The sequence below is a fragment of the Acromyrmex echinatior genome, chromosome 12, assembly GCF_024713525.1.
Source record: "Acromyrmex echinatior isolate Ae372 chromosome 12, ASM2471352v2, whole genome shotgun sequence".
Lineage (NCBI taxonomy): Eukaryota > Metazoa > Arthropoda > Insecta > Hymenoptera > Formicidae > Acromyrmex > Acromyrmex echinatior.
This window is the reverse complement of record NC_141863.1, coordinates 11,495,492-11,503,639: the sequence shown is the minus strand read 5'-3', so window position 1 is coordinate 11,503,639 and position 8,148 is coordinate 11,495,492.

Below are 8,148 nucleotides of genomic sequence, written 5' to 3'. Positions count from 1 at the left end.
TTCAAATCTCCAGTCGATGGCAAGTACGCTTCCTCCCGACGCCAAGAAGGTTCTGAAATCTAGCGTGAAAGATGATGCTCGGATCATTTTGACCTAGAAGGATTACGAAGGGTTAAGAAGGGTTTGACGGGTGTAAGACTCATAAACTTTTCAGCTTTTAGAAACTGATAAAAAGGTTTTTCAAAAATATCTTAGAAAGTATTTTATCGAAATAAGTTTAATAATCATTATTAAAAAAAAAGCTGATAAAATTATGAACAATATTATTTTGTTTTTGAAAGTTATAAAATTAATTTTTTCTATGATAGAATTTTGTTAAGAAAGTTCTATTTTTGGTCATTCCGACAATTCAAACTTTTTTTTTATTAATATCTCAGATTTAGCAACTTTTACAAAATAACTCTTATTAAGATTGGAAATTATTAAATTTCCTTAAAAATGATTATTAATTTCCTTTAAAAATGTTTTGTATTCATTTTCATACGATCAATAATTTCTGAGGTACACGTCCGGGAAGAGTTTACTAGCGTAATTAGCCTAAAAAGAAAATTTTGTTTTTATTTATTTGTATATTACTTGCGTCTGATAATATATTTTGATGATATTGTTACGTCCTACAGATGCCACGATTTTTTTCTTCAACTCCACGTTGCGACTATAGTTGGCGTCTACGAGACCCGAGCGACGCCTTCTAATAACGGTCTGACAGAATTGAAAAAGAGACCGGACAGGCGCCGCGAAAATTCGTAAATACCAATCAACCCGGAAAGAATAACAACCTTAATGTAGGCCCAAAAAGAGACAAGATTGCAAAGACATTATATTAGGTGTTGGAATTAATTCGTAGCGTTTTACAAGTGATGGGAAGTACTTTCATTAATGTATTTTTTAATGCTCATGTGAAATAAATAACATTCTTTCATTAAAAAACGCTACGAATTAATTCCAACACCTAATAAATATACCGAAGTCACGCAATAGTAAAAATCTAGGCTTTGTCATCCGAGACTGACTAACAATTTCATCTTAGAAAACAGGCGCCACTTAAAAAATCGTAAACGCATAGAATAACTTCCAATAGGAGCATTATCTGAAACCAGACTCGCAACTGACAATGGTAGCCCTATTTGTGCATGGTAACCATCTGTTTATCTAGTTATATTTTCCGCGAGAATAACAGAATTCGTCATTCGTCTCGGAGCAATCTTGGCTCTTTAAGGAAAACCGTAAATCACTTTCTCTTCTTCTCGAAACTACTCTAACTATGTACTTTAGATCAACAACGAGAATAGAACGTTATAAAAATCTAATCCCGCGTGACATTGCAACTAACTTTTCCTAGACAAAGGGCACAACGCCCTTTTGTCGGGGTATAAATAGAGGTCCCGCGGAAGCGCAGAGCGTCAGTACAGAATTTTAAACCATTCGGTTCACGTCAGTGGAGTTCGCGCTCAGTTACTCATTGTCTCAGGCAGTTCGAAAATTATTATAACCCGCGCTAATCACCCAAGTTCGCGATCCCGTCCGAGTGCGAACTTGTAACCAAATCGCAACTGAAGTTACCAGCCATACGCTACGGCGACTGCCCTTCGGACACTCTTCGCTGACGACGGATCTCCTTGGCCACTCATCTAGAACCTACCCAATATCTTGGGGACAGCTACTAAGTAAGTCGTAATTATTTACAGTCCACCCCGCGTTTCCCTGCATGGAAAAATCCATTCATTGTGCAACCACACACATACACGCATTCATCTACAAGCTATAGTATGTATATTTTTTTTTGTAAAGAAAAGTCTTATAATGTATTATATAAAATTCCTTTGTTTCATTATATTTCATTTTATTAATAAATGTAATTTAAGGTATTCCCCTGTCTTTTATTGACATCACCCCTCGCATTCACTTCCCTCGAATACCTGAGATCGCAGATCCAGTCTCGGGTCATAGGGATTAAGTTCCTTGACCGAAAAAGTAGGACCGACGTTCGCACTGTCCAGCGGAACGAGGACTCTAAAATGGAAACTGTTTTCTGTACATATATCTCACTAATTTTAATTTTTCTACAAATTGCATTTCTAGTGATATGTGCTTCTCAAAAGCAATTTTTTTATGATAAAACCATAAAAATATTCTAATAAATGTAGTATTAATTCTGAAGGATACATTTATTCGTAAGAATGCGTCGATTCATTACTGTCGACAAAACATGGATCCATTACTTCACACCCGAGACGAAAGAACAGTCAAAACAATGGATTTCACTGAATGAATCATCTCCGAAAAAGGCGAAGACCGTGAAGTCGGCCGGAAAGGTAATGATCACAGTTTTTTGGGGTACACGCGGTATAATTCATATTGATTACCTTCCGTCGAAAAAAACGATCAATGGCGATTACTACGCAGTTTTTTTAAAGAAAAAACGTCCCCATTTGACGAAGAAGAAAGTGCTTCCATCAAGACAATGCATGGGTTCATACGTGCCCGGCACCGATGGCCAAATTCAACGAATTCCGCTACGAATTGCTTCCCCATCCAGCATATTCGCCAGATTTAGTCCCCTGCGACTATTTCCTATTTCCAAACCTGAAGAAATGGTTCGGAGGAAAGAGATTCACCACTAGAAAGCAGCTCATCGCCGAAACAGAAGCTTATTTTAAAGGATTGGACAAATCATATTATTCGGACGGCTTGAAAAAGTTGGAGAATTGTTGGATCAAGCTATATCGAGCTGAAAGGATACTATGTTGAGAAATAAAAATGAATCGATCAAAAAAAAGTGTTTTACTATGTTTTTCTAAAAACTTATTGACATGCCTTCGTAATACAGTCGCTTGGTTAATCATGGATTAAGTTAATCGTAGTGATTCTTTTTAATTCGAAGATTTTGAGTCAATTGAAATTGATTAAAAAATGATGGTATGAAATTATCAATAAAGTTCGGGGTTTATTCTTGCGTTCACATCAGGCATAAATACATCATCGATCGCATAATATTTCGATAAATCGTTTTCAACAGCTTAATTGCTTATTGTCTTATCCGATAATGATATGTTAATTGTATTCAAACTCGATATTATACAATCATTTGATTTCATATTTAAAATAAATATGAAACTTAGATAATGAAATGGCCATCAAATAATAGATTAATATATGTTTTATTTGAATATAAAAATGAATTATATTAATTATTATATCATAAAAACTACTGTTAAACTAAAAAACTATATTACATGAGTATTATAAAAAATTATATTTAATAAAATTATATTATTAGCATAAATAATAAAATTATATTATTAACATATAGTAACATAATTAAAGAATTACAGTTTTGCAATGTTTCTGGAATATTACAGGCATACCTGACATCTTGCAGGCGTATTGTTAATTTATATTTCTATAATATCTCTGTAATATTACAATGCATTTGTAATATTGCAACATTGCAGTAATATTGCAACATTGCAGTAATATTGCTCCAATTTTCTGTGCTGTATGATATATATTACTTAGATAACTCGTACATGTGTAAGAACTCTGTATTATAGAGTTCTTATTTCAAATAATAACTTGATTACAAATCCTAAATTAACACTCATATATACACAATAAATTTGTCGATAAGCAAAAGCAATCTAAAGAAGCAAAGCACACGAATAATGCTGATAGAAATAAACAAAAGTAAAAATGCAATAAAGTTATTAAGTTGACCTTTTTTGGACAACTTACCGAGCCTCCAGCTAAGCAAGAATAAGTTAATGAAAGTACAAGAATGATTTTCAGCTAGAAGAAGTGCTACTGCGATCACGAACGAAATGCTTCGGAATGCTTTTAACACTCAAACCGAAATGTCCAGCAACGATTTTTCAAGACTACAGACGAAAATTTTGTTGTGAATCATGGAAACATGTTGGTATTTGCGTTTTACGCTACTCTGATTGGTCAACACTGTGCATCTCGGGAGAAATATCTTGTATACTTACATCATGGTAACAAGGACGGGAAAATTAGTTTAGTCGCGATATAAAGGGTATTTTCCAAAAACACAGTGTAACACAGTGAACCATTAAATCTTGTTTGGCTACAATAAACAAGGATAAAATGATTCACTGTGTTACACAGTATCTGATTGTTCTTGTCGGAAGACGGAACAGCTGCGTTCCGTTATTCATTGCGAGTACTGAAAATCTATAGTATTTTTTTATTTAGTAGTATTTATTTATTTATTTGCCTTCACACAAAGTGATTACAAAGACTTCCAAAAATTAAATCACACTTTAAACTTTGCTTCTTAATTTCTACTGACATTCCTTTCCCTATCTTATTCCTCTCTCTCGTTTTACATTTTACTTCACATTTTGCATTTCCTTCGCTTTCTCTCCTACTTGACAATTTCTTTTCATTCATACTCTCTTACACCTTCTCTCTCTCTCTCTCTCTCTCTCTCTCTCTCTCTCTCTCTCTTTTCATACACATCCGTATTCTCCCCCCCCCGCACTCACCCACTCACATACCCACCTCCTTCCTTCTCATATTCATTCATATATTTCATACACTCATACCCTCGACACAGTCCCCTCAATATATCCACAACATTTTCCATTTTCTCTTTCCTATCTGTCTTTCTATTTTTCTCTTCTCTTAATCGTTCTATTCTCATCATCCAATCATACCCCCTTCCATCCTCATTTAAAACCCTCAGATTGCTTCCTCCTTTTTCCTTTACGTATTCACAGTTTTTCTTCAGATGCTCCACATCTTCTCTTTCTTTTCCACACAGTCTACATTTCCTGTTCTCTTCTTTCATCTAGTACTTGTTTCCTCTCTCTTCATTCCCACACCTCCATCTTGCTATTTTTACCATCTTTTTCCCTTCTTTCCTCCCGCACTTTCGAATATACTCAGGTATACCATGGACTCTTTCATAGTTCTTACACGATCTTGATCTCCTTACCTTTTCCCCTCTCTCTTGCTCATCCACCTCAATATCTCTCTCTCTCTCACTCTCTCCCATTTATTCTCCCCCCATCCATTTAAACTTTCCTCACTAACGCCTCCCCTCCATAGATAGTCTCTTCTCTCTAGACTCTCTCTCGTCCATTCTATCATCTCACTTTTCCTTTCCTCCTTCCTCCTCTCTAACATACACAGTTTCCCAATCTCTTCTCCTTCTCCTTTCTCTATCCTTTCTTCCCATCTCCCCGCCCGCCAACTCGTCTCCACTCTGAGCTTATTCCTCTTTAGTTCTTCCCTGACAACATAGCCTAGTGTTATCCTTTCCAGTCCTAATACCCATTTCAAATATTTTTCTTGTATGACTTCTATCTCTTTCCACTCTTTGTATCCCCATATCTCCACCTCATAGTATAATATTTCTTTAACTATACTGTCAAACAGCTTTAGCCTCCATCTCACATCCCCCTTGAATTTCCTCTCTCCGTAACTCCAAACCCAGCCCATTGCCACTCTTGCCTTTCTTATTCTCTCCCTAATGTGCTCATAATCTTCTCCACTCCTTGTCATTATGTATCCCTTATATTTTTTTACCTCTTCCAGTCTGTCCTTTCTCCACCATCAAAATCTCTTTTTCCTTTCCTCCTTTGTTCTTAAATACCATAACCATCGATTTTTCTATACTTATTTCTAACTTTTTACCTTCCATGTATTTTTTACACCTCCTGATCATATCTCTTAGTCCCTCCTCTCTGTCTGATACCAGCACAATGTCATCCGCATATTCAATCGACCACACCCTATCGTTCCCTATTTTGACTCCTCCCCTTCCCTTTTTCAACTCTTCCTCTATATCCGCCAAGTATATATTAAATAGGGTCGGACTTAACGAGCATCCTTGCCTCACTCCTTTCTCCACAAAATTCCAAAATTCCTTCGACATTTCCTCTCCTACTCTTACTACTCATCGCGTCTCCTCGTATATTTCCTCCACTCTCTCTATCAGGTCTTCATTTACCTTCCGTTTCCTCATCATTTCTCACAGAAACTTTCCTATCCAACCTGTCAAAGGCCGCCTTTAGATCCACGAACAAGGCATATACTTTTTCTTTCTTCTTCATCCCTTTTTCTATCATGTACTTCAATATTTTTATATTTTCCACTGTTCCTCTTCCCTTTCTGAATCCCGCTTGCGATCTACACCATCCTCCTTTTTCGTTTATATCTTTCACCAACCTCTTATTCAGTATATTTGCATAAATTTTATACCCAGTACTTGTAAGTGTCACTCCTCTGTAATTTCCTGTTTCTTTCCTGTCTCCTCTCTTCCAGATTAGCACCACTACCCCCACTCTCCATTTCTCTGGGAAGCCGTCCCCTTCCCACACTCTTTTTATTAATCCACCTATCTTACTACTAATTTTTTCTCCCCCTTCTTTCCATGCCTCATTTCTTATTTCATCCACTCCTGCCGCCTTTCCCTTTTTTAGCCTATTTATTTCCCTAATTACCTCTTCTTGACTTATCCCCTCTCCTTCCTTCTTACTCCTGTTATTTCTCTGTTGATTTTCCTTCTTTTCCTCTACTCCCCCCAAAACCTCTTTAAAATGCTTTTCCCATTCCTCTATATTAATTTCTTTACACACCCCCTCCTTCTTCTTCCTCCCTCTGTTTATAAAATTCCATGCCTCTGCTTCTGTCTTTATGTTTTCTATCTCTATTTCTTCTCTTTTCTTATATTCCTCTTCTTTTTCCACACACAAATTCCTATATTCTCTTCTGCATCTTATAAATTCTTGGTATCCCTCTTCCCTTTCTCTTCTATATCTTCTTCTCGCTCTATTCACCTCTATCTTTTTCTCTCTGCACTCTTTATCCCACCAAGGGCACCACCTTATTCCTCTCCTCTTCCCTTTTCTCTTGATTTTCACCGCCTTCATTATTTCTCTTTCCAACTCTTCCCATTCCTCCGTTACCCCTTTGTCATCCTCTTTCCATTTCACTTCTTCCATCCTCTTCCTATACTCTCTTATTCCCTCCTCCGACCAATCTTGCACTCTTCCCTCTTCTTCCCCTTTATCCTCTTTTCTTGCGTACTGGTTCCTCACTTCCAATATCAGCGGCTGATGATCTGATTCCACTCTACATCCTACTTCAAACTTGGCCACTCTTTGCCATCCTTCCCAATTCACTATTTCATAGTCAATGACTGACTTCATACCCGCCTTTTCATACGTCCACTCTCCCTCCTCATCAGCATATTTCCCCCCATTCAGTACTATTCATCCTCTTTCTTCTATTAAGTCTACTAAATCCTTCCCTTGCTTATTTAAAATTTCGTCCTTTGACTCCCTCTCTTCACCGTCCCCTCCCTCATTATTCTCCCACCCTCCGTTTTTTCCTATTCTTGCATTAAAATATCTCCTGCCATCACCAAAATCTCTCCTTCCCCCTCTTTAATCCACTCCTTTACCTTATCCAGTAGTTCTTTATTTGCATCTCTATTGTATACTGTTACTACTCTCCACTTCTCTCCGTCCATCTTCACCGCTCTTTCTTGAAACCCCTCTTCTTCTTCACGCTCAGTGTCTATCTCCTCCAACTCCACTCTCACTCCAGTTATAATTCCCCCTTTCGCTTTCCCTTTCGCACATTCTTTACTTGCCGGCTGGCATCTCCACTTCCACCCCTCTGGCATCTTCTCTTTTAATTTCCCCCACTCCCCTTCATCTACCCATGTTTCCAACCCAATTATTTCGAATTCTTTTAAGAATTCCCAGAAGTCTTCTTCTTTTCTTTTTAACCCTGCCACATTCCATATCACCCCTCTCACCATTCTTTCTCTCTCATTTCCCTCCTTCCTTCTATTTTCTGTTTTGCATCTTCTGCTGATATTCTTTTCGCTTACTGTGAGGGCTCTTCTTAAAAATTCTTTTCTTACATACATTTTCTTTCCTCGTTCCATGCATACTCTCTTCCATTCATCCATGCTCTTCCATACCCTATTTTCACGCTCATACCTTTCTCTCTCTCTCTCTTTGCCCAAACTCTCATCACACTCTGTCTCTCTCTTTCATTCTTTGTCAGGTCATCATCAACATATATTGTTGTTCCTTTCAGTTTATTCTTTTTTTTCCATTATCATTCGTTTCTCATCCATACTATATAATTTTACTAAAATTAAACTGT